The 26,108-nt window shown below is 45.9% G+C and overlaps 1 protein-coding gene across 2 annotated transcripts in view; it reads left to right on the plus strand.

Moving 5' to 3' along the window:
* LOC135912890 (uncharacterized) overlaps positions 1-22,661 on the plus strand; it is a 125,946-nt gene extending 103,285 nt beyond the window's left edge. For both annotated transcript variants that reach the window (XM_070523783.1, XM_065445469.1), the window contains 6 exons: positions 2,607-2,760; positions 4,772-4,925; positions 8,463-8,621; positions 11,310-11,463; positions 15,799-15,953; positions 22,379-22,661. The gene's annotated coding sequence lies outside the window, so the exon portion shown is untranslated. The remainder of the gene's footprint in view (positions 1-2,606; positions 2,761-4,771; positions 4,926-8,462; positions 8,622-11,309; positions 11,464-15,798; positions 15,954-22,378) is intronic.
* The last annotated feature ends 3,447 nt before the right edge of the window (positions 22,662-26,108 follow it).

Below are 26,108 nucleotides of genomic sequence, written 5' to 3' on the forward strand. Positions count from 1 at the left end.
TTTCCCGTACCCTAGTCCTGCAGCAGCTTATTGTGGTCCTCAGCCAAGTGGTGATTTATGGCTGGAGATTATTTATATACCGTTTATATATTTGGCTTTCTATGGAGCCTCTCTGTGCAGTTCATGTGTGCAGTTCATGGACCAGGGAACTTAGCCTAAAGGGAACTACCACCAGAGCTCTGAGAAGCTGCACTGATAGGGCGACAACTCCTGCTTTTCATTCAATGACAAAGCTTTTATTATGATGAATATGATGTTGCGCGAGAATATTACTGTAGAAGAAAAGTATTGATATTAGATTTCTCTGGGACCAAAAATGTCGTATGTCGTCGTATGCAGGTATCTTTATTCTGAAACACTTCCCTGTGATTGCTCGTATGTCCACCCGAGTTACCCTTTGATATGGAGCTGTAAAGCCGATAACGTGTACACGCATTGAATTTCCTTTGCAATTGCCGCATTTTCATGGGACTCGAAAGCAGCGGTAACGGAACCTGAAATGCCCATTGGCTGCGACGCCACGTCAATCACGCGCTTCGACAGAGCAGAGTGGGCGAAAGGTCCACTCTGTCCGCCAAGTGTTGCGTGATGGGGAGAGGGCACCGCCGCGACGCCACGTCACGCTCGATCTCAAAATCACGTGTCAACCGCGCGTTCCTTTTTTGTGCAAGCACTCGCCTCCCGGTGCGCCATTGATTTCTCACTTTTTCGCGGTCCCCAAGCCAGCCATTAGCTAGTCTGATGTTTGGAATCCTCTTCTCAGAGCGCCGCTCTGACTTCCGCAAGACACGCGAAGTAGGTAATTTTGACTTCTTTCTCCCTCTCAACGTGACAGCTTTGGAACACGTAAACACACACACAAGCACACACGCACACGCACGCACACACGCACACACACGCACACACGCACACACGCACACACGCACACACGCACACACACACACGCACACATACACACACGCGCGCGGAAGGATACGCAGTGAGTTGGAAACTGTTCAATGTGATGTTTTCTAATGTCAAGTACGGTTTGATAACCGAGGCGACGATTTCATGCACTTTCATTGCTGGTCAGCTAATCAATCATAGCAGAGTTCAGAAGCGTTCGCCAGGCAACTGAGCAATACACATTTGGCCGCATTGTCGTATATTATTAGATTCGTCGGACGATCCTACGGCTGTCAAGCAGATGTAGGACTCGTCGGACTACCTCGCCGCTGACACCATTTGAAGGAGTCGAAGGTCGTAGAGATGAATTCGGTCAACAGGATTTATTTACATATTAACATATTTTAAGACAAGACATACATCGGCAGTCTAGCGCGACTCCCATATGGAGCCCGCAAGATTAACCTTCAGCAAACAGCATTCGAGCACATAGCTCACTACTACATTTTCAGCATAACAACGAGCACTCAGCTCCCAACGACGAGCACGACACGAGCACGCTCTAGCAGCCGGCAAACGCTGCTTATAAGCTCTCCGCTTGACGTCATCGTTTGGCGTGGACGGAGCACGAGTGGTCGGGAATGTTCGTCCAATCATTGTAAACTTGCCAGCGCCCCGCCGTTTGGCCCACACACAAAGGCTCCGGAGTCGACGTCAGAGGGCTTTGTAGAACTCTCGGTACAGCATAGCCCGCGATGTCGTCGACCGAGGGCCTCGTAGAACTGTGCGCCCTCCCGGGTGGCGCGGCGGCGCACCACATTCCAGAGCTGACCGCGCGCCACGTGGCCGCCTGTCATCCGTAGTTCTCGGAAGGCGCCTCGTCTGGGGGGCTTGGAACACGCGAAGCGGGCTGAAAGCTGGCACGTTGCCACCCCGTACGGCCATTCATAACAATATCGTATCCCGTTCCTTAACAGCTTTCCCTGCCATAGGAAACACGGTATAGTAAGGTCACATGCCCATATTATGATGTGTTTACGCAGTAATTGCGATAATGCAGTCAATATTCGAGGAAAATGACTCATTACTTGTGACATTAGGCGGCTAGCGAGAAGCGGTTAATTACTTAGAAGGAAATAGTTAAGAAGGGAAAGTTCGTGTTATGATTAGAAAGAAATACCGTTAGAAATAACTAACGCCGATATAAGTACTGGAGAGTACTCATGACGGAGCCCCACTTCAACCTCGCCGTTTAGAAAACGACCATGGTTGTCACTCACAGGCTTGCAGTAATGCTCGTACATCGAGGAGGCTCAGGCGCTTGCCACTACAACTTATGGCACAGTTGCGATTCTTGTGATTTGCACGGATTTAACTGAGCTTCACTCAAACTCCGAAAGTGGATGATGCCTTCGCATGTATTTAGGATGTACCGGCTAGCACGACTGGTTCTCTTCAGTAATCCATTTATGACAGACCCACACTACACGAGGCACTGTTTTCAGCCCATGAGCGCTGTGTATTTGCAAAGTTTCGGGAACTCGAAGATACCGACTGTAGTGGACGATGCTGACGCGGTGCGCTTTGAAATTGTAAAATTGGTCTTCAAGGGTTGGCGGTCTCTGCTGTCTGGTCCTCCTGCTGTCGCATACAGAATTTTTCAAAGCCGAAAGACCCAATAAAGTGTCTTTTCTTATTTTGCCAACATCTTCTGTTGTCAGATCCGCAGAGTCAATGAGTATCCATCTCACCCGGAAACCACCTGCTGTATTGGTGAGCCCTCGAGCAGCAGCCAGAAGCAGAGGACTCCTGCACTTTCATGTGTGGCTGCACAGGGCCTTCGGTGCCTTGCTGTATAGTACTGCAATACCGAAGGTACGCTTGCTGAACGGCGACGCGTAGCAAAGCTTCGGAGTGCACACGCACGCATGCACGCACGAAAGAGCAACAGGGAAACACGAGGTGTTGCGCTGTCCGGTTAACCGCGCACGTTTATTTTTCGCGCTAGTGTTTAGCGCGAAATTCTAGAGAGACGATGACAAAAAAAAAAAAGGGTCGAGCCTAACACACTACTGTTTCGTGCGTTTCTATGTCGTGCCAATGTGTCGGCAATTTCATAACTGCTGAATTTTTTCGGTGTATAAATAATCGGTATCAAATTCGGTTGTTCCAACGGCATGAAATTCCTATGGGCGGAAGCGTTTATAACTGCAACGAAAATCTGCAGACATCTTCCGACACACTAACCAAATCAAGAAATAATGCTGCAGGAGATGCTGAAGAAAGCGAAAAGAAAAAAACCCAACCCACAGCTGAATTTGTAAGCTGTGAACAGGTTCACAGGAACGGGAAGAGCTAGCTAGCCAGTAAAGAAGCGTTGCTAGAAAACCTTGGTTCTTTGATTTGTAACAACGTCAGCGTCAATCTTTTTCGCTCGCTACGACCGCCATCACGATACCGCTATGTCTCGCACTCTACACTCTTTCATAGCCTACATCAATGTCTTCGGCACTTACCCGCGGTTCTCATTTCGAGCATATACACTTACAACAAGCCGATACGCTAGCGTGTCAAAGAGCCATGGAAGAGTTGCCCATTGACCGTCACGGCATAGGCCCGTATTTATTGGCGTAAGTTCAATTGTGCGAAAATATTGTTTCATTTGGCAGCGTATGGACACCTTTCACGACCATCCGGCAAATAACACAAATCAACTTCGCGTACTCCGATGCAGCTGGGATTTCTTGAGTATCAAACGCGGTGAATATAAAATTATCACTGCAGAACAGAGAAAAATCTAACGCGACAGGAGGAATAGGCCCAACATACGCCTCATCGACTACAGGGCTAAGTAAACTGTTGCAATGTTTGACGCATAGCAAGAAACTAGACAACCTAGAAAACCTGATTGCAAATATTCTGAATTAAACGGGTTAGCCAGATTGACAAACCAATCGAGTAACCTTACCTGTGTATGAATCGTAACCATCAACAGTCATCTACTATACATATACCCACTAAAGAACTCGAGTCAACAGTTATTGTCGGTTGACATGCGCTGACTGTACTGAGGGAAGGATATTCTTCATGAGAGCACAGTTTCTTTTATAAACAAACCTTTCTATCCTTTCTCTGCGGGCTTCCCCAACCATTAGGTTGGCACAATACGGCAAAGTATCGCCACCTGAAGAGTCTGTTTCATAATGATTGTAGGACCTACGCGCGCGGGATATGGTTTTAGTAGAGCCCATATTAAGGCGCTTTCTTGTTAAAGAATAGTCTCCAATCCACGATTTGAAGGTGGCTGGACGTCGAAGCTGTAAACAAATAGAGCGAGTACACAATGCGACGTAGATTGAAAATATTCACGTGGCGCAATTCACATGCACTTTACCTGATTATTGGCCCAAGAGGTTTTGGCGGCCGGCGACTTCTAGTAGGTGCCGCTACTTCGTGCACCGACAAAGAGTGGACCAGGGTGGAGAGAGATTCGCCACGCCTGTACGCTGCTCTTCAGGACTATCGTCACAGCGCAAATACCTTGCTAGGAGCGTTCTTCCCTTACGCACAAAATTGTAGTTACGTCACTCCATTTTTCGTACGCTACAGTCAAGCTGCCGTCGCCAACGCAGCTTCCGCAGTAGGAATATATACAGGAGAACATGTGCGGAGAGCGCTACGTGCTTCGCATTTCATGTAGGCTGAGGAGAGCATAATCATCAATTATATGGTTCCAGTGCTTGTATTGAACATGCTTTTATCGAAACGTACGCTGTGCCGCATGTTCTTTCAGGACCATTTGCTGTCACAAACATAATACTACGAAGACCGAAACCCAATAAATGTCTTTTCTTTCATTTCGTCTTCCGTTATCTTTCGTTGCCAGTGTACGCCTAGCCAAGGAGTATTCATTTCAACCGGGCACCTCCAGCTGTATTGGTGAGCCCTCGGGCCGCATCCACAAGGAGAGGAATACTGCACTTCCATGTGTGGTTGCAGAAGGACTGGGTGCCTTGCAGACCAACTCTGAGGCCCCAAAGGTACGCTTGCTGAATGGTGCCTTGTGGCAACGGATCGTGTTTGCACGAACGGCCAAAACAGACACACGCTAACACACTATCAGAGGGAAACGCGAAACCTTGTGCGTTGCTGTTGACCCTGCCTTTGTAGTCTTCGCGCTAAGTTTTTGCGCCGAATGCTATACCAACGACAACCAAAAAATATAGCCTGACTGACTGTTCTTAGATGTGTTCATGTGTCGGACCATTATGTATCATCAATGTGTCTACGATTAGACATTTGCTTAATATTGGTCTGCACTTACGCTGATCGGGCAACACTATGCTCTTGGAAATATGTACTGCGAACCTCTTTTTTGTTTAAATCGGAAATGCAATATTGGAGCCGTATTAGTTTTTCAATGAAAGCGAAGAAAAGTCTAGAAATTTGATCCATCAGCTGTCCCCTGAACATTTATTGCGTTTATGCGTGGTTTGATTAGTATTAGTTCTCCTTTATTGTTTTCGTCATATTCTATGAAACCAAATAGCGCAACGCGTGGCGAATTGCCTCGTCGGTACCACGTGTTATAGAAATGCGGCAAAGTGCAGAAAAAAAGAAAAAGGCACCATTTATTAGCTCACACTAGTGTCATGAATCTTAATCATCCTTCTAACATGCCCGGGAGAAATAACCGCTTGATTAAAACAATGACGATGGTGCGGTTCCGTGACACTCTTATTGTAGAAGAGCAATATTGATATAGCATTTCTCTGAGGTGAGGTGTTTGTCTATGGTTGGATGCAGGTATATTTATAAATTGTGAAACACTTCCCTCTGATTTGTCGTATGCCCACCCAGCTGACCCACTGGATACGGAGCTGTGCAGCACAGGACGAGGACAGGATTTGGTTTTCTTGGCATTCGGTGTGTTCTGATTGGAATCGAAAGCAGTATAGAACAGTTACGCTCATCCGGCGTTGGGATTATCAATGACGCGAAGCTTTGATTCGGCGGATAAAAGAATATTACTATATGGTGAAGTATAAAATAGCGCTGAAAAGAAGCGACACAATGCTGGATCTGTGCGTCTTTCTTTCTTGTGACCATGCTGGACTCTTTTGTTCCGGATGACGGCATACAAAGTCACCTATATGCATTGTGTAGAGTCGAGCTGATCTACATTCAATGCAATGCGTTACCTATGTCGCTCTTAATGTGGGAAAACCGTTCACTAGATGTGGGTGAACTCAAATGCCAAATCAGGTGTCTCCGGACGTTAAGACATCGGTGCTAATAATTTCTCGACTAGGAACACGGTATGATACCTGTCAGAAATTTAGAAACATCAACAATACAGTCGAATTCTAAACGACAGTGAAATTCAAGGCGATAGCATAACACCTTGTTATACGCGCTGCTACATAAGAATCTAGTTAACTCTTGCGCATGCCGATCTCGATAACTATGTTAAGGGAGGGATAAAGAAATCGAGGAAGGTAAGGGGTTGCTGTATCGCTTCAATAAAAGACCTGCCCCGATATGCTATCATATGTTAGCTGTAAATGGCCGTTCTGGTGTACATAAATTGCTCATATTCTTCGAGCAGTAGAAATCTTACTTCGCGCGAATCTGTTGATTGTTGGGCGGCCGTCATAATTTGCGTATCGTTTGACGCAAATTACTGAACTTCGGGAGCAGTTTTACGCTGCACGAGCTGTATTGTACCTAGGGGCCGCAGTGTGCAGGAACCGACTGCGCCTATTAACCGAGAAAACAAAATTATTGCGTGGCCCCCTTCAAGGGAATTGGAAATAACCGGAAAGTGAAGCGTGTATTACACGAAACAGTGGCAGCTTTGTTGCACATCTCCGAGCTGACTAAGCAGGAACAAGCTCAAAGACGCGTTCGTCCACGAAATCGGCTGCCTGTTTGTAATCGTACTTTGGCACTTAGGCCTGTTTCTGCAAGGCCAGCCATGTTGTCTTCTTATTGAACGCGTCTTAATGCTGAATAAAGGTGGAGAATACTCTGCGTGTCGGATGCTTCTTATGGCAACATTTTTAGGTGCGCAACAAAGGAAAAATTGTGAAATTGAGTGCGCGTCTTTTACAGCCGACAACGAAGAACTATTTTGGACAATGCGTTCCAACGCTTAACGGTACGCAGCAGAAGTGGTTTTATTAGCGATATAGATGGGTATTTGACAGTATGAGACGTTCACATCGAGAGCAGTGAGAAACAACAATAGTATTGTCAAACCTGGATTGAAGAACTGTGAGGGAAAAAAATAAAGACAGAAGAAACAACAGAATAAAGGAACATAGACGTTGCCGAAAACCACCGTGAAAAGCAGTAAACTTGGGCATATTGTGTATACATTACGCATATATATTAGTCAACGTACATTGCTACATACCATCGTTGCCATTGGTTACAAAAATATCTAACAAATAATGAAATTTAGATTTTTTTTACATGGAAGCTGTATACCGTTACACCCCTATGTATCGGTCCTGTCCATGCGCTCAACCCAACTAATCAGCGGGAGGCGCGCATCTCTTGCTCAGCTGCGTCCTTGCAACACCACCAGATGGCAATCGCCTCCGCAACAGCAGTGGCGCTGGCTGCGAGGGGAGAGAGGCAAAAAGAACCGGAAAGCTCGGCTACGCGCATAGCGTTCGCCGCGTGCCTTTCTCGGTGAAGATTGCAGTTGCATAAGCTGCAGTTTCACGGAAGCGGCAGGCAGCTGTAGCACCAAAAGCAGGGTGGGACGTAACTACACTTCGGCTGGCAAAAAAAAAAGAACCTGCGTAGCGACCGATTTGTGCTGATAGTGCAATGGGAAGGCCACGTGTAGTGAGCGCTGCTGAAGAGCAGTGTACATCAGTGGTTACGTGCATTTCTATTGTCGCTTACACACACACGTGCAAACACACACACGTGCAAACACACACACACACACACACACACACACACACACACACATATATATATATATATATATATATATATATATATATATATATATATATATATATATATATATATATATATATACATATATATATATATATACATACGTCCCTACAACTTCCCTAGAACTTTCCCTGCATGGTAATGTGCGCGAAGTTATGAGCTCCACACACGCTCACAGTGTGGTTGCGTCCATTTATGTACAGTCACGGACAGAATAAAATGGACCACGGGATCTCCGAAAACGTTCGATTCCCGAGCAGCCTGTAGCAGTAACCAGTAAAACTGCCCACGACAAAGTTGTTAGCATATTCTAGTCGAGGTCCAAAACGCAAATACCAGATTGCGTTGTGAGGTTGCGGATATATTCAGCTTTTTCTTATATTTCATGGTCCATTATATTCTGTCCGCGACTGTACATATCACATCCTGGGTGCTGGTATACTGTAACGGACGCGCACAATTATGTGGCGCTGAGCAAGGAATGCTGTTATTACGATGAGGTAGCTTTGACCTTTGACATCGCGTTGATTTTTCGGAAGCTAATACCTCAGTGTAGGAGGGATCAAAACAAGTTTGGTAAAACTTTTCTCTCCTGACAGGCTGCGGCGAAACGAAGGATGTTCACCTCCCCAGCATTACTCCAGGGGACGGGTAACGAGCCCTCGGAGGTGTCGCCACTCGTGGCCTGCGACAATTCTTCGTCAGTGTCCACCACCGCCTCGGTGCCTTGTTGGTGCCAAATAACGACGTTCCACAGGGTATGCATGGCTAACATCGATGTCTTAGTTTGACCTTGTTTCTAATAAACATGCATACACGGGCAGAGCAGAGACAGAAAAGAAACCCAAATGCATCGGATATTAAAGGGTGGTGTTCTTTCGCTTACCATACCTACTTATTCTTTGCTGTAGCAGCTGGGGCCAGGTTAACAAACCTTTGCACTCGCAACTGCTCTTTGCCATTGACGAGATTGATTTTAATAACACGTATAGCATTACAATCTGCTGGAATGTTCTCTTGCTCTAAGTTATTGTGCAAGACCTTTCCGTAATACGTGAGCAAAAGCACAGCGAAGGGGACAGGAAAAGCCGACACACACAAGTGCTAAGGTTAGTCCCGACGACCTCGGAGTTGTTTAATGTTTGCATACTGGGAACAAAAGTGCTGCAAATAGGTTTGAGGACGTGAAATACAAGGTCCTTGTCTCGTTTGTCGACACATCCAGTGCACGGCATGAAATCCTAATCTGTGGTAGCTTTCACAATCGGTGCGGAAATCTTCAGCCGACACCTTTTAGAGGTGTAAGAATGAGTATATAAATATTCTGCAAGAAAAAGCGAGGACGATGAAAAAAAAACCAATCACGCATTTCGCGAGCGAAATCGCTTCTGCAATGAATATTCTTTACAAAGGAGATGATTTTACAAGATATTTTTTTCATATTTTACTGCCAGTAATACGACGATCACAGTTATTGTCTCTAACACTGTGTTTGTTGCTTTGCTCTCTACTTCTTGGTCTTTGCTTCTTTCTGCACAGCAGTTGTCATGCGCTACACGTGTTTTCAAAGAGCTCAAATTAGTATCCGTTCATTGGCAATTATAATATAAGCTGGCATTATTATAGCATTTTTTTCTTAGGGTTATTACAGATGATGGGTGATGCGCTAAAAGTAAGAAAAAAAATTAGAAATACAGACAAGTGAAAACGATAGCCAGCGCAACTTAACGAGGACGTAGAAAGAAACAGATACACAGAGAGAGTGCTTCACTTTCAGCTATAGATTTATTTTAGCACACGTCGAAATATATATATGCCGTACGAACGAAAACAAACGTGACAGGAAAAAAAACGTTCAGTGGTACATATCGATGTACCTTACACGTGTGCAAGGCAAGGTTACGAAGATAAACCGAGCAATCATATCACCTTTTAGGATAGCGACACTGATGGCTTGCTCACGCACCTTTCCTGTAATTTTGCAATTTCGTAGGATTCCACAATCTCCCTTGTCATCCTGCTTTGAGCCCTATATATATTGGAAGTACTTTCAAACATGGGTTTGCAGGAACTATCTCGGCAATGAATACCCAAACGACCCGAGATTTCCCTAGGGACGTTATATCGATGCTCTTTTGATCTCTCATCGATGCGTCTGCCAGTTTGACCTACATACGTTCTTCAGCATGAAATTGTAATGGCATAGGCAACGTTGTGAGTGCAGGTTACAAATTGTTTGCGATGTTGAGTAGAACATGCGGGTCTTTTGTTATTCTCTGTATTAACCTGTTTGCACAGTTCTGTAGACGCTCAGTGCCACAGCAAACCACGTTCACTGCCAATTTCACCACTATTCTTCTGAGATTAGGTGAAATGCAATGAACGTACGACAGCAACTTTCTTTGCTCTAGCAGTGGCACAGCTTACATATGATCCATTTTTACACTTCCTGACAAAGCCCTGCGTGGCAGAGGTAGTCATACGCATCTGGTAACCAGAATATGCAGGCGCCTGACCTGATCTTTTGGACTGGCTTCCACTTTGGGGCCACATAACTTTTTCACAAACTAATTTAAATAGGTTGTTACTATAGCGCTTAGTAACGCGACAAGGGAGATTATGGAAGCCTACCAAATTGAAAATTTACAGGAAATGGTGAAATGGAGTGACTTGGAAACAGTTGCATATTATGTTTCCAAATGCGCTGTACAGTTTGGTAATTTACCCTACGATTTTATGCAATTAGTACATTAAGGCATTATTTTGTCTATTCAGCTGATCAATCATAGTAGACTTCACCAGCGTGTACAAGCCGACTTACAGAAACACAATTGGCCGCGTTGCCATATCTCGTATCCTTTTAATTTTTAAAGCTTGGCCTGTATTAGTTCGGAAACACGCTATAGTAGGGTCACCGGGCCACACTGTGGCGTCGTTACGCTGAAATTACAATAATGCAGTCGATACGCCCTCTTCAACATAACGCAGTTAAGCAGTCCCTCATTTTACGCTACAGCCTTGCCCTTCAGAAAAAGGACTACGGTTCTCAATCATGCACTTGCAGTAATGCGGAGTACATTTAATAGCCCGAGACGCTTGCCACTATGACTTCCCGCTCCGTTTCGACGTCTCGTAATTTGCGCGGATCTTTATGAGGTCCCAGGTCTCAGCTTGCAAGACTGGCCAACTTCAATAACTCATCCATGACAGAAACGGACTACTCGAGGCGCACTTTTCAGCCGATGAGCGGTGTGTATTGCGAAGTTTCGGGCAGTCGAAGATTCCGACCGTAGTGGAGGACGGTGACGCAAGTGTGTACAGCAACAGGGAAATTCCCCTTCCTCCTGTCAGGTCCTGCTAGTCTCGCATGCAGAACAGTTCGAAGCCCGAATTCTCAATGAAGCCTTCTTTGTTTGTTTTTGATTTCCAATATCTCTTGTTGCCAGATGCGCAGACCCGAGGAGTATCTATCTCACCCGGGCACCTCCCGCAGTACTGGTGAACCCTCAAGCAGCAGCCAGAAGCATAGGACTACTGCACTTCTATGAGTAGCTGCGGCGAGGATTCGGTGCCTTGCTGACCAACACTGAGATCGCAAAGGTACGCTTGCTGAACGGTGCCTCGTGGCAACGGATCACGTTGGCAGGAACGGCGCAAAGACGGACAAACGAACGCGCAAACGCCCACGCATGCGTACACGGACACAAAGAAACACGAAGGGTTTTGCTGTCCCGTTAAACATGCTATCGCATTCTTCGCGCGACTGTTGAGCGGTGGATGCTGGAGATAAAACAAAAAAGTCGAGCCTAACGCACTATTATTACATGTTTTTTTCTGTTGCACCGACATGTAGACTATTTCATAGATGGTAAGTTTTTTCGGCGAATATATTTTGCGAACCAAAGAGGTTCCAACAAAAAATTATTTTCACAAGAAGAACGAACTATCGCTTATAGACAAATGGGGTTGATTCTTACGGCACGAAATTCTAGTGGGTGGGAATTCTCCGATGGCGTAACTACATCAATAGATAATGCACCCGGAGATGCTGTAGAAGTCGAAAAGAGAACACCCAGGCCGTAGCGGAATTTGTAGGCTATGGACAAGGTCATAGGAACATGCAGAATACATTAGCCACTGAAGACAACTTGTTGAAATCAATGGCTTTGTGACAACAGTGTCCTTCTCACTCTTTTTGGCTTGCTAGCACCGGCACCGCGATACCGTTATGTCACGTGCTCGTCCCTCTTTCGTCGTCTGCATCAATGGCTTCGGCAGTTAACACGCTGTTGTCACTGGCAGCGTGTACAGTTACACGAGCCGCAACTCTAACAGTTGAAAGAACTACGCATGAGTTGCCCATTCATCGTCGCCACATAGGCCGATATAATTTCCCTCGGGTTCAATGGGGCCACACTGTTTTTTCATTTGCCAGTATTTGGACACCGATAACGACCGTGGTACTAATAACACAATCAAGTGTGCGCTCTCAAGTGCAGTAGGCGTTTCTTAAAGAAAAAAGTTGAACACAAAATTGAAAGAAGAATACAGAAAAATAAAAGCATATATAATAGGCACCACAAGCACTACATCGACTGTTGGGCATGGTAAATTATCTCAAAGTTTGTCACGCATAGCAACAAAGGAGAACCCCTAGATAACTTGATTGCCAGTTACCGGAATTAGACGTTTTAAGAAGACTGACAAAAAACCGATCGAGTAACCTCAGTTTTAGCTGTCTACAATGATATCGCAAGCTTATGAAACTGCTTACACATACCAAGTAAGGAAGACAAGTCAACCATTATTGTCATTTGACATCCGTTGACTCTGCTGACGGAAGGATATTCAACATGAGAAGCAACGTTCCTTTAATAAAGCAAACCTTTCTATCCTTTCTATGCGGGCTTCCCTAACCATTTGATAGGCGCAATACGGGAAAGAATCGCCACATAAGTAGTTTGTTTTATAATGATTGTTTGACCTACGTGCAGGGACATGTTTTTGGTAAAGGCCAGATTAAAGCACTTTCTTTTTTTAAAAGATGTTCTCTCATCCACGATGTGCCGGTTGCTGGAAGTCGAAGCTGTAAACGACAACTAGAACGAGTACACATTAAGACGTAGGTCGAAGATTTTCACGTGGCGACATTCACATGCACTTTACCTGATTATTAGCCTAATAGGTTTTGACGGCCTGCGACTTGGCTTGAAGAGTGGACCAGACAGGAGACAAATTCGCCGTGCCTCGTATGCACACTGCCCTTCAGGAGTCCCGTCACAGCGCAGATAACTTGCTAGGCGGGTTCTTCTCTCGCGTGCAAAATTGTAGTTACGTCACTCCCTTTTGCGTGGGCTACATTCAAGCTGCCGTCGCCGAGGCGGCTTCCTTAATAGTAATATTTACCGGGGAACGTTTGCGGGAAGCGCTACGTGCTTCGCATTGCATGCAGACGAAGGAGCGCCTTATCATCAATTATGTGGATCAAGTGCTTGTAATGAACTTCTTCTTTATTGAAGCGTATGCTGTTGTGCATGTCACATGCGGAGTTCCAAATGTACAATGTATGCACTGTTCGCTTCGCTTTGCTGAGTACTTGTAGTCTCCACCTTACGGGGGTATCAGTCATATCATTTGGGGATTTCAGCCATAGATGGTAGTTTTCTGTAGGCGTTACGCCATAGACAGCTTCACTTTAGGTTCTTCTTACGTTAGAACTGCTCGTGAAAAGAAGTCTTCGTGAACAGAAGAGCCAGTAAATGATGATGTTGGACATATTGTTAGTGATGTCAGCCGGCCATGTGGCAAACTGCACGCGTGAAAGAAGCACGCGCACGTATTCATCATATTTGTGAGCGCGACCTGCCAACAGCGTGAGAGCGAGTCATGGCAGAGGGAAAAGAAACGCCTGCCTTGTGTTGTATTCTAACGTCGCTTGTGGTTGTGGTGGTGCTTGAATAACGTCGCCAATCGCTTCGCTTTACATCCACTTTCAGAAGGTGTATTGGAGGCGGATATTTTCCCCTGCATCTTGTCGTTCCGTTAGGTTGCTTAAATTGGAATAAGAAATGTATGCTTAATCTTCATTGCGACAGCAGCGGCGAACTCGAACCTCAATATACCGTTTCAATTCACCCCGTCACGCCGTCTTCAATGTCGTCTCAGGATGTCAGCCTTGAGGCGTACACATCGCTTATCAGGCCTAAAGTAGAATGTGCATCACCTATCTGCAACCCATATGAAAAATATCTCGATAGCACAATTGAGAACGTGCAAAATCGTGCAGCAAAATAATTTCCTTCATCCTACTCGTAATACGTGAGCAAATCATCCTTAAAAGAGAAATCTGAGTTACAGTCCCACTCACACAGCCGTAAGATAGCCAGCGTTCGTCCCTTTCATAAGAATTCTACAGTTCACTTAATCGTATGCCATACACCATTCCACGCACCAGAATAACACAACACACTGGTCAACCACTCCAAGTTTTAGAACTATGCTCGCACACAACTACCTTCTCTACTTCATTACTTTCTCTAACGTGAACAGATTGGAATGCCATTCCCCCCTAGGTTGTATCTACAAATAATCACAGAACCATTGGAAACGCACATTAGCTCGGTGTCCACGCCGTAATATTATTATATTCCAAGAATGGGCCTGCGTTGTGGAATGCTGGAATCCGGAACAGAGTGCATTATTCTCTACCGGAGTTGCTCGTATCGAGAGCCGGTTCAAATTGACCAAACCGTACTGGAACCGAGGTTACCACTACTGTATAGCCTTAAAGCCGAACTATACGCACAATTCAGAGTCAGGCTTTTGTTTAGGGTTATCGGCGACAGCGACCCCTACGAGATCGATGTGCCCCCCCCTGACGGACTGGAAATGGAACGCGTGCCCTGATTGGCCAATGTGTCCAGACAGCTGAGCCAACTCGGGCCACTAATGCCCATCGGCAGTGAGCTAGAATACGAAACAAACGCCCTCCGCCTCCCACGATCGCAGCAAGAACATATTGGTAAGCCACGAGAATGGTGATAATCACAATATGTTCATTGCTTATGTAGCTAATATTTCGCGATATTATTTATCCTTTCTTGTACAAATTATTCATCTAAAGGGCGTTTTCATTTGTATGCAAGGTATCTGCCTTTTTAGAAATGTTTCACTAGTTATGAATTGTCCATTGGCGATGTTTGTTCTGTTTTGTTCACAATTTGTCGGGAGTTTGTATGCAAGGTATCTGCCTTTTCAGAAATGTTTCACTAGTTGTTATGAATTGTCCATTGGCGATGTTGGTTCTGTTTTGTTCACAATTTGTCGGGAGTATGCATTTGTTGATACAGGTTATCTACCGCATTTCAAATGTAACGTTTACTGTCACCTTCAAATGTCGTTGCATGATGTACCCCACGGCTTATGCAATTGCCTGATAAACAGGCCTTTATGGAAATAAACTGACCAGACCTGATGCAGTAGAGCCGGCCCTGATTTTACGCTTCTACCTAGCCATTACGGACTAGAATTTTCACTCGTCTACTTGCAGTAATGCACGTACATTTAGTAACCTGTGGCGCTTGCCACTATAAGTTATAGCGCAGCGTGCACGTCTGGCAATTAGCGCGCATCTTAGTCAGATCCCATATGGCAAGACTAGGCCTCTTTGATAATGCAGCCGTTGACACCCTGACTACGAAAGGCAATGTTATCTAGCGTAGAGCGCTGTGAATTGCAGGATTTCGTGCAGTCGAAGATTGCCACTGTGGTGGACGACTGCAACGCGGTATCCATTGCTATGGGCCAATTGCTCTTCAAAGATTGGCGGTTTACGCTGTCAGGGCCATCTGCTGTCGCAAACAGAATAGGTGGGAGCACGAATACCCACTAAGTCTCTCTTCTTCCTTTTTGTTTCCCGTTATTATTTGTTGCCAGACTGCGCCGAGCCAAGGAGTATTCCATTTTAGCCGGGCGCGACCAGCAGTACCGGCGAGCCCTCGGGCAGCACCCACAAGGAGGGGACTACTGCGCTTGTATGCTTGGCTGCAGAAGGATCGGGTGCCTTGCTGACCAACACTCAGGTCCCAAAGGTATGCTTGCTGAAACGGTGCCTCGTGGCAACACGTCGTGTTTGGACTAACGTCGTGGGTAAGACACAGGCACACACGATCAGAAGGACACGCGAAGCGTTGTGCTTTCCTGTTAACCCGGCCTCTGCAATCTTCGCGATAATGTGTTGCGCGGAATGCTATGGTGATTACAACAACACAAGAAAGTGGAGCCTGACTGACTATTCCTACGTGTGCTTCTATGTCGCATCAGCATGTGGACGATTCGATACTTTCTGGCTATTAGCCTGCCTTATGCATATCGGGCAAAAGAATGCTCGTGGGAAAATATACTGCAGGACCTCTTTTCTGTTTAAATCGGGACTGGTATATTTGAACCGTATTATTATTCAGTAAAACCGAAGAAATGTGATCCCTCAGCTGAGCGCTAAAGTTTTATTGCAGTTATTGGTAGTTCCCGTTTATTATTTTCAGCATATTTTTGAAAGTGAAAAGCACAGCACGTGGCGAATTTTCTCGTCGATGCCACTTGTCGAGAAAATGCGGCAAAGTGCAAAAAACGAAAAAGAGCCGTTTATTTTCTTACATCGCCATCATCAATCCTACTCCTCCTCGTAGCATGCCAGGTAGCAATAATTAACGGCGTGAATAAAACGAAGAAGATGGTGTGGTTCCGTGACAGTCTTATTGTAGAAGAGCCGTACTGATATTAGATTTCTCTCGGGCCAAAATTTTTGCCTATCGTCGTATGACGATAGACGAACCCTTTATCAATCACGAAGCACTTTCCTCTGATTTGTCCTATGTCCACCCGAATGACCCAGTGAATATGGAGGTTGGGAGGTAAGAACAAGGGCACGGATTTTATTTTCTTGGCATTGACTCTGTTTTGTCGGGAATCCAAAGCAGTATAAAACAATTCCGCTCTTCCGGTGTTGGGATTATCACTGACGCGAAACTTTGATTCAGCGCGTGAATAAATGTTACGGCATGGTCGAGAATAAAATTTCGCTAAAAAAAAAGAACAATGCGGTATTTTTGCGTCTTTCTTGTGGCGGAGCCGAACTCTTCATGACAGTTCACAAAGACGGTCGTGCATTGTGTACAGTCGTGCTGATCTGCATCGTATGTAATGCGTAACCTCAGCTACTGTTTGTGTGGAAAGACAGATCACTAGATGTGGGTGAACTCAAACGCCAAATCAGCTGTCTGCGCACGTTGAGGCATCGGTCCTAATGATGCCTCGATTACGAGTGTGGTGTGATGCCTCTCAGAGATTTAGAGAATTTAACAAGGCCGTTCAATTCCATACGGAATTGAAATTCAAGGCAGGTTGCTATCACTAACGCAAGCATCCCATTCATTCTTTCTAACTGTCTTTGTTGCTTCGCTGTGTCCTTTTTGGTATTCGGTCCTTCTTGAACGGCGTTTGTCATATGCTACACGCTTTCAAGGTACTCATAATTAGGATGTGACCATTGGCCGTTATCCTGTGAGCTGGTATTAAAAACATTATTTTACGTCATTGGCCGGCGTTTGAACACCGATCAGCCCTAGCAGTGATCGTGATAACGACATCATTATCAGGGTAACCTCTGATGACGGGCTATGCGCGTATAGTAAGAAAAATTTACAAACACTGATACGGGAATTTATATACCGTTCTCTAAGAATTCACCTCCCACAAGATAGTAATATCAGTAACATTATAAAAATTTATAAAATTCCTGAAAGTAGTTCAGAGTAATTCCAAGTCCACACATCATTGCAGGACACCGCAAGCGTAGACACCGCAATAGGGTTGTGTGTAGTGGTGAAAGCAATGACACATTGCCACGCACGAGGCACTTACGAAAGCAGAGTTGCGATTCGACTGAAATAATTGGCTTAACGATATTTACAAAATAGTTGTAACACAAACATGAAGGAACGTGTCTACATCACCTAGATAAATGTTGAGGGCATTTGCTTCGAGCTGGCTGATACAATTGCAAAAGTAGGTGAAATCTTAAAAAAGACGAAATAAGAAATATGGGATTCGCCGAAGAAGTTTCCTTTCTCAATCTCTGCTATTCCACATTTGCTGTTTCTCCTTATGTCCCGATGCCTAAGGTTAATTACTGATAATGAGTAAAGATTGTACGAATCTCGCAAAAAGGCGTCAAGGCATGTTTGCTACAAAAACATTAAATATTTAACACCCCCATTCCCGCTACCCGCTTTCACTATAGGTCACTACTGCGTGATTGGATAAATTTTAATATTCTATGATTGACATCTATGCAATGCGGTGTGTCACTTCACTGTTCAGGCATAAGCATGAGCAGCCGTCCTAAGTAAAGACCCACCGGCTTTTTTTTTTAGCAGAGTTGTTTCACGTACCCTAGTCCGGCAGCAGCTTATTATGGTCCTCAGATAAGTGTTGATTTATGGCTGAAGATTATTTATATAGCGTTATTTATCTATATATTTGGCTTTCTATGGAGCCTCCCTGTAAGGCTCAAGTGTTCAGTTCATGGACCATGCACATTCGCCTGACGAGAACTACCACCAGAGCTCTGATAAACTCAACTGATATAGCGACAGGTGCTGCTTTTCATTCAGTCACAAAGTTTTGTTGATGATAAATATGATGTCGTTGCGCGAGAATATTGTTGTACAAGAAACAAATATTGATATTAGATTTCTCTGGACCAAAAATGTCCGATGTCGTCGTATGCAGGTATCTTTATTGCGAAACACTTCCCTGTGATTTTTCTCATGTGCACCCGAGTTACCCACTTGATGTGGAGCTGTAAAGCCGATAACGTGGACACGCATTCAATTTCCTTTGCAATTGCCGCATTTTCATGGGACTCGAAAGCAGCGGAAACGGAACCTAAAATGCCCATCGGCTGCGACGCCACGTCAAATACGCGCCTCGACAGAGCAGAGTGGTCGAGAGGTCCCCTCTGCCCACCAAGTGTTGCGTGATGGGGAGAGGGCACCGCCGCGACGCCACGTCACGCTCGATCTTGAAATCGCGTGTTAACAGCGCGTTCCTTCTTTGCGCAAGCGCTCGCCTACCGGTGTGCCGTTGATTTCTCACTTTATCGTGGTCCCCAAGCCAGCCATTAGCTAGTCTTGATGTTTGGAATCCGCTTTTGAGAGCGCCGCTCTGACTTGCGCAAGACACGCGATGTCGGTAATTTTGACTTCTTTCTCCCTTTCAACGGGAAAGTTTTGGAACACGTAAAACACACACACGCACACACGGAAGAAAATGCAATGAGTTGGAAACTGTTGATTGTGATGTTTTCTAATACGATGTGTGGCTTGATAATGGAGCCTATGATTTTATCCAAGTCAAAAATGTAAGCCATTTTTTTTACTTGTCAGCTGATCAATCATAGCAGATTTCAGCAGCGGGTGCACGGCGACTGATAAAAACACAATTGGCCGCATTGTCGTATCTCTTACCCTGTTTTTAGTAGCTTTCCCTGCCTTAGGAAACACGATTCTAGTAAGGTCACAGGGCCAAACTACGATGTTTTTACGCAGTCGGTATTGGAGTGAAAATGACTTACTATTTGTGACATTAGGCGGCTAGCGATTTCGTGTTATCGTTATATAGAAATACCGTTACGAAAAAACCACGCCAGAATCGGTACTAGAGAGTAGACATGATGGAACCCCTTATTTTGCGCTTCAACCTCGCCGTTCAGAAAAGGACTGCGGTTCTCACTCATAGGCTGGCAGTAAGGCATATACATTTAGGAGCCTGAGGCGCTCTCAACGGCAACTTATCGCACAATTTCGACGCTTGGTGATTTAGTGAAGCTCACAACTGATTTCAGTGTCGCTGCGGCTGCGTTATGGGTAGGCCACGCATGTTGTCTGCCGAAGAATAATGGGAGCACGGACAGCGGCAGAGGGAAAAGAAGAGCCACTACCACCAGCACCGGCGTGCTGCACGAACTCTAGAGACTTCGTGCGCGAGGGACCGGTCGGATGCGGCGAGCCCGGCTGGAACCGAAATGTTGATGATACACTCGGTTGATGATACACTGCGATACTGTTGCCAAGTCATTGTAGGGTGCGTCGACCTCTGTCAAGCCTTTCTTCTGGCTTTTTGTCGATGCATCCAACATCCTCATGACGATGTTGAATAAAGAATTGAATTGAATTGAATGTACTTGCCACAAAAGCAGCGCGCGAGTGACGAGCCCGGCGAAATCACGGGAAGCGACGGCGAGCGATGTTTACAATTCACATCAACCGAGGCACAGCCACACATCGAATACTTCCTGGCGAAACGCTGGTAATGATTCATTAATATAGATTTGTAATTGATGTAGATGACGTAATTAATTAAAATTAATGTAGATGTAGCACTAACAGACAAACGGGAATGATTCGTGTCCGTCGTCAAGGAAAACCTTCGACATAAAGCTACCGACCACGCGGTACAGATCGTGCCTGGATTTGGTGTTGGCTGCAAACGTGACCAAGCGGGTCACCGAACCAACCGTCGTGTGTCACAGCGACCCCACTGCCATCGGTGCAAATAAAAAGTATTACATCCGCTTGTGCTTGTCTACCATAGGCTGTGGTGGTGGTGCTTGTCTAATGTAAGTTTTGTATAACGTTGGTTGTGCTTGTCTAATGTAGGCAACAGTTTCGCTGTGCATCCATTTTCACAGCGCGAAATGGAAGCAGATTCGGATTTTTTTGTTTTGTTTTACACGAAAGCAGTTTTTTTACGTCATGCGCATAGCGCCTCTTGGCATAACAGTGAAAAGGGGGGAAGAAAAAATTACATTGAATACAGGGTGGTATCAAACACGAGCAACAAGAAAACAAAGAAAAAGCAAAAGAAAGTATACATATAACAGTGGAAAAGAACCTCTTCACAAACGATCAAGAGAGGCAAACGTATTCTAGTGCTTTAGTACAAATGTGTACAGCGAAATAGTAAAATGAGCTCGCTAATATAGCAAGAAAATGTAAATTAACGCAGAAGAAGGGGCACGTCTCTAGTGCAGCCGCGGTACGCAATACAACTCAGCGCATGCTACTGGAATGCAAGGATATGTGCTCATGAAGACCTGTAGGGAACGTCTGCCTAGCAGACCCGCTGGAAATCAGTGGATGGAGGCATTAACTGCTCAGAAGTCGAGATAAGCAAGGGAAATTTACAGTGGGGCGAAAAAAAATAGCTGGAAAGGTATTATTAGACTCAGAGTCACTAAAGATTCAGAGTCGCTAAACACATAGGCACCCGTAGAATATAGAAATCCTCTGAGAGAAAATATCAAGCAGATGTTCAAAATTTTAAAGTGCTCTGCATGTGTATACTACATGACGGCTCAAGCAGCCCAGGTGGCTACTTGTCGCCACCCGATTTCAGAGAGGATGCCAATAAATATCAAGTATTGTCAGTAGAACCTACTTGGTTCGTTGCTTTAATCGTCGCCACGTGGTCGAAGCGAAGAGAGTGAATTTGCACCTGTGCTTGTAATGGAGCTTCAAGCAAGAATGCATAAAGCATGCTAACAAAAAGGTGTAAAATTTGTAACAAAGCACTTAAGTTTCTGAAAAAAAGAACTTTTTGGGCTTGGACGTGTTCACTACACGGCCACTTTTTCATAAGGAGTGCTGAATTTTGTCCTGGTTGAACACGCACTTTGACGCAAGAATCGTGTATGCCCGGCTCAAGAGCAGTGGAAATGTTTCCATCGCAAAGAAGGAAGCTGATGTCCTGCAGTTATTTCTTTCACGTTTGCGATTGTGACTGCATTCAATTTTTTTTTTGCGTGTCTGCTTTGAAATAGATATTCTCGACGTGCAAAATGTTGCCGTCTGTGCTGTGTTCCGTGCGTAGGTAAACGAATGCGGAATTTGGTTACTGTAGCCTCGAAGGAGTAAGCAACACCGCTCCTTTAACCTTTCCTATAATGTTCCTCGCATTCTGCACAAGAAATAGTGATTACGCGAGGCCAACAAACACTACGACACCGAGGATACACGTCGCAAGTTGAATGCAATAAAGCGCGAAGCAAGTAAAAAACGATGTTTTTCGCGATCTTGCATCAACTTGCTTTTTATCTCACCCTTACTGCTGATGCCAAACTATTCTTTAATCTTAAGTTTTTACTGGACAGCTCAAAAAAAAGGAACGTAAATTTGAGTTCTGCGAGTTCAATTATAGCGTGATAGCGGATAAGATGCGGCAGCGATGATTGCTTAGCGCACGCTATGCAGGGCTGACGCACAGCAGCACCGCATGTTAATGCAAACGGAAAGGGCATGCATGCGCATCTCGGGGTTGAGCTTTCAAAGTGAACCCTATTCAAAAGGAGTCTATTGGGCAGTGGTGCATTTGCCACGGCATAGCGTATTTTAGCATTCGGAGCAGATGATGTATCTTTAAAGAGACTTTACGCATGCCCTTATTTTTTTCCCAGGCATTCACCGGGACTAAAGAGTGACGGCCGGAGCCTCAAGGACCTGTAATCTCCGACTTAAGCCACTCTCGCTGTCTCAGCTATTTGCGAGATGGCATTTTCGAGTGGCTGATGCAGTGGTCCAACTTGTGGATGGACTAGTAAAGTTTATCCACGGATAGGCTGATACGAATATAATGCTTGTCCTTTGGCTGCCTGGCCACTATGTGTATGACGTGGTGGTCTGATTCGTGGACTAACATGGGCTCATGACAAAAAAAAACTTAAAAGCGATGTTTCTTTCTCTCTTTTGGCATACTTTGCTGGTGGCGATGCTAACAGCAGTCTTGCAAAAAGGGGTCATGAAGTGTCGCAGCTGCTACGTCTTCGCCACAGAAGACGGCATGCACTGTATTACCATGAGGCTGCAAAATCTCCAGCTCATCCAACGCACCTGCAGTCACGGTTTTCCTCATCCAGGCATTTGTCCGCCTGGAATTCCCAAACATGGGTCTTCACATCATCTGCTTGGCTCATCGCCCTGATAAACACTCGGCTTCCGAAAAGTGGCATACAAGTTCCCGAAATTTACTTGACTGTTCTCTTCTATCATTTCTGTTCGCTTTATTGTGCGAAATCATACAAACCTTTGCTCTGCACTTACTTGAAGCACATATTCAAGCTGTAAAAAAAACAAGATAGCCGTGTCGTGTCTTAAAGACAAGCTTCAGCACGGAGCCAGCTCAGGTTTTCCTATTCAAGTATATGAAAAAGCAGAGATATTTTTATTCCAGAACCGCTGCTCCAATTTGCGTGGAACTCGCTGCATTGCAGAGAGAAGGAGAAATGACCGAAACCGTAAATTGATCTCCAGTGATTGCATGTGATTCGTTATGTACAGTCTACACATTCTAGCAGACTTGTACCCGAATAATGCTCCGTGAAGAGGTTTATTAGCGGCTCCATATACAGAAGGCACAGCGGCCGGGAACGGCGAGGCAGGCCGAAGCACCGTTCGAAAAAGACGCCAGCAACCAGTAGCGCGAGTAGAGCCGAGCGGCGCGTTGGCAATGCGGCTGTACAGCAAGACGCGTCTTCTTGTTAACAATCCCTGGTCTTGAATCCTTGCACGCACTTCGTTCCTCTGCGCTCGCTACTTTTCTGTCGAGAACAATGTCGTGCATGCCGTACCACAAGCACCTCGTTAAAGCGAGCGAAGGCAAGCAAGGGGAGATAATTGTTTGATGACAACGTAAGCCATGCCGCAAACATTTCTTATAGTGCGTCACACCATTTAGGCTTGATAGACCAATGGCTAAGCATGTGTTGTCGTCGAAAGTATTGCTCGTTAACGTTAATGTGAGCGTGGTTTTTGAGTTTGTCGAAATAAGCTTCTCTCTGCGTGATAAAACACCCTCCTCAGAGTCCGAACAAGACACCGGAAGATGTAGGCTTCAAGCGATGAGCAGTAGTCGAACAAGGAAAGCCGCTGGAGACACCGTGTGTGCTGCCATTTAGGTTGGGTAGTTTAGTTTGATGGTAAGCAATGCTGCGCTACAAGGGGGCCGATATGTCAAAAGAACGGCTGATATTCTTGTCTGATCGAGTGTAGTAGTGAACTCAACTAGCAATTATAGAAATAAGTTAGCTTTATGCACCCGACAAAGGAATTCCAGTTATGAGCCATTTTTGTTTAGCGACTAGAAGCAGACAGGACGAGCGCTATAGCGCTCGTTCTGTCTGCTTTTAGTCGAGCAATGAACAGAGTAACAGGAAGAGGCATCAAAAGAAGGGAAGCGTAAGGTAGAATGACGCACCCGAAACCCAAGAGTCTTTAGGAAGTGAAGTCGAACTTGCGGTAAAGGTCAAGCCACACCTTTTGCACCCTTCAGGAGTTTATCTTGTCCCGAAACAATAAACAGCCATCTGTCTTCCGCGCATTTCCTTTGTTGAACGCTGTCCAGCTGCTACGTCTTTGCCACAGACGGCATGCGCTGTATTACCATGACGCTGCAAAATAGCGAGCGCCTGGTCTTCAAGAGTGTCCCGTGCATTAGGGGCACGTTAAAGATCCCAAGCTGGTCAATATTCAACCGGTGTCCCTTACTACAGCGTGCCTCATAATTAAATCGTGGCTCTGGCACGCAAGACCCCAGAATTCTGTTAAGTTTCGAAAACTGAACTGAAAGGCAAGCCAGAACGGTGAAGAATATTATTAGCGGACAATTTGCGACAATTTGGGAATGATCCCACGTCTTCTCGTCGTGTCTTGAACATGTTTGTCGAATTCAACGGCGGGAACGGAACAGCTCCCCGCAAGACGCCAGCGGGACAACACTTTCAGCCTCGTTCGCAGAATTGCAAACTGGCACCAAGGCATGAACGAAAACAACCTCCTCAGGCCTATCAATGCCTTCGTACTATGCCACTTCACGTACACGATTTCTATGCACAACTGGCTCAGAGCGGAGCGAGACAAGCTCAACGCGCTCATCCGCAAAGTATTCAAGAGGGCTTTCTGGCTACCCATCAGGACCAATACCAAGGGCCTCCTCAAGCTGGGGGTGCATAACACCGCCGAGGAGATTCCCGAAGCCCAAGAACACGCGCAACTCACTCGCCGGACCACCACAGCGGCAGGTAACCGCATCCCCGAAGAGCTTTGTTACCACCCCGCGGGATTCCCGATGGTCAGTACCCCGATCCCTAGGTGCATTCGAGGCAAGATTGAAGTGAGCCCCAGTGCCCCGAAACGTCCATCCCGACCACAACGAGGGCAGACGCAAGGCCAGAGCAGCAGCCATCCTCAAAGAGATCAAGCAACAAGACGCCATGCAGAGCTGCTCTTTCTACTTTTGTCACTTGCAATGAAGCTAAAGGGCAAACGACGGGCGGCGTTGCAGAAGGCACGGGGTTATTTTTCTCTCGCTATCCGGCATGTGCTGTAACACATGACAGCTGTACTAAATCAGTCATCAAAATAAAGAAGTCTTTATTCATACCGAGAATTGCGTGTTTCAGGAGCACGATTTTTCGAGCGGGACTATTTTAGCCGTGGAGGCAATCGGCTGTCGCGCTTCGGTCATCTGGACGGGGTCTCCCGTTTTTTTCTAAAGTTGTATCCGACTACAGTCCCACATCGGGACCGGCAGGTCTAGCCCACCGGTCCGGTCCCATGCACACCGGATAGCCAGGATTTGCGGTACTAGAGCGGGGCTACGCAGAAGAGAGTCCCACTCCTCTTTGATGAACTTGGCGTATGTCGACCCGCACTCCCAGAGCATGTGCGCTAGAGTGGAGGTCTGCCCGCAGGACAGGCAGGTGTCGTCACGGTACACGTCAGGGTAAGCCTCGTGGAGAACGGACAAAAAAATTAAAATATGGGGTTTTACGTGCGAAAACCACTTTCAGATTATGAGGCACGCCGTAGTGGAGGACTCCGGAGATTTCGACCACCTGGGGTTCTTTAAGAACGTGCACCTAAATCTAAGTACACGAGTGTTTTCGCATTTCACCCCCATCGATATGCGGCCGCCGTGGCCGAGATTTGATCCCGCGACCTCGTGCTCAGCAGCCCAACACCACAGCCACTGAGCAACCACGGCGGGGAAGAACGTACAGAGACGGATATGTGCTGGTCTGTAGAAGTCGAAGCGAAACGGCCTGCGCCCTATTCAACTTTGGGTGAGAGGGCGGAAAGACCCTTCTAGACATGTAGAATTTGATAACCTCGTTGTGAGTAGCGGCAGCG

This window comes from Dermacentor albipictus, chromosome 8, assembly GCF_038994185.2.
Source record: "Dermacentor albipictus isolate Rhodes 1998 colony chromosome 8, USDA_Dalb.pri_finalv2, whole genome shotgun sequence".
NCBI classification, from domain to species: Eukaryota; Metazoa; Arthropoda; class Arachnida; order Ixodida; family Ixodidae; genus Dermacentor; species Dermacentor albipictus.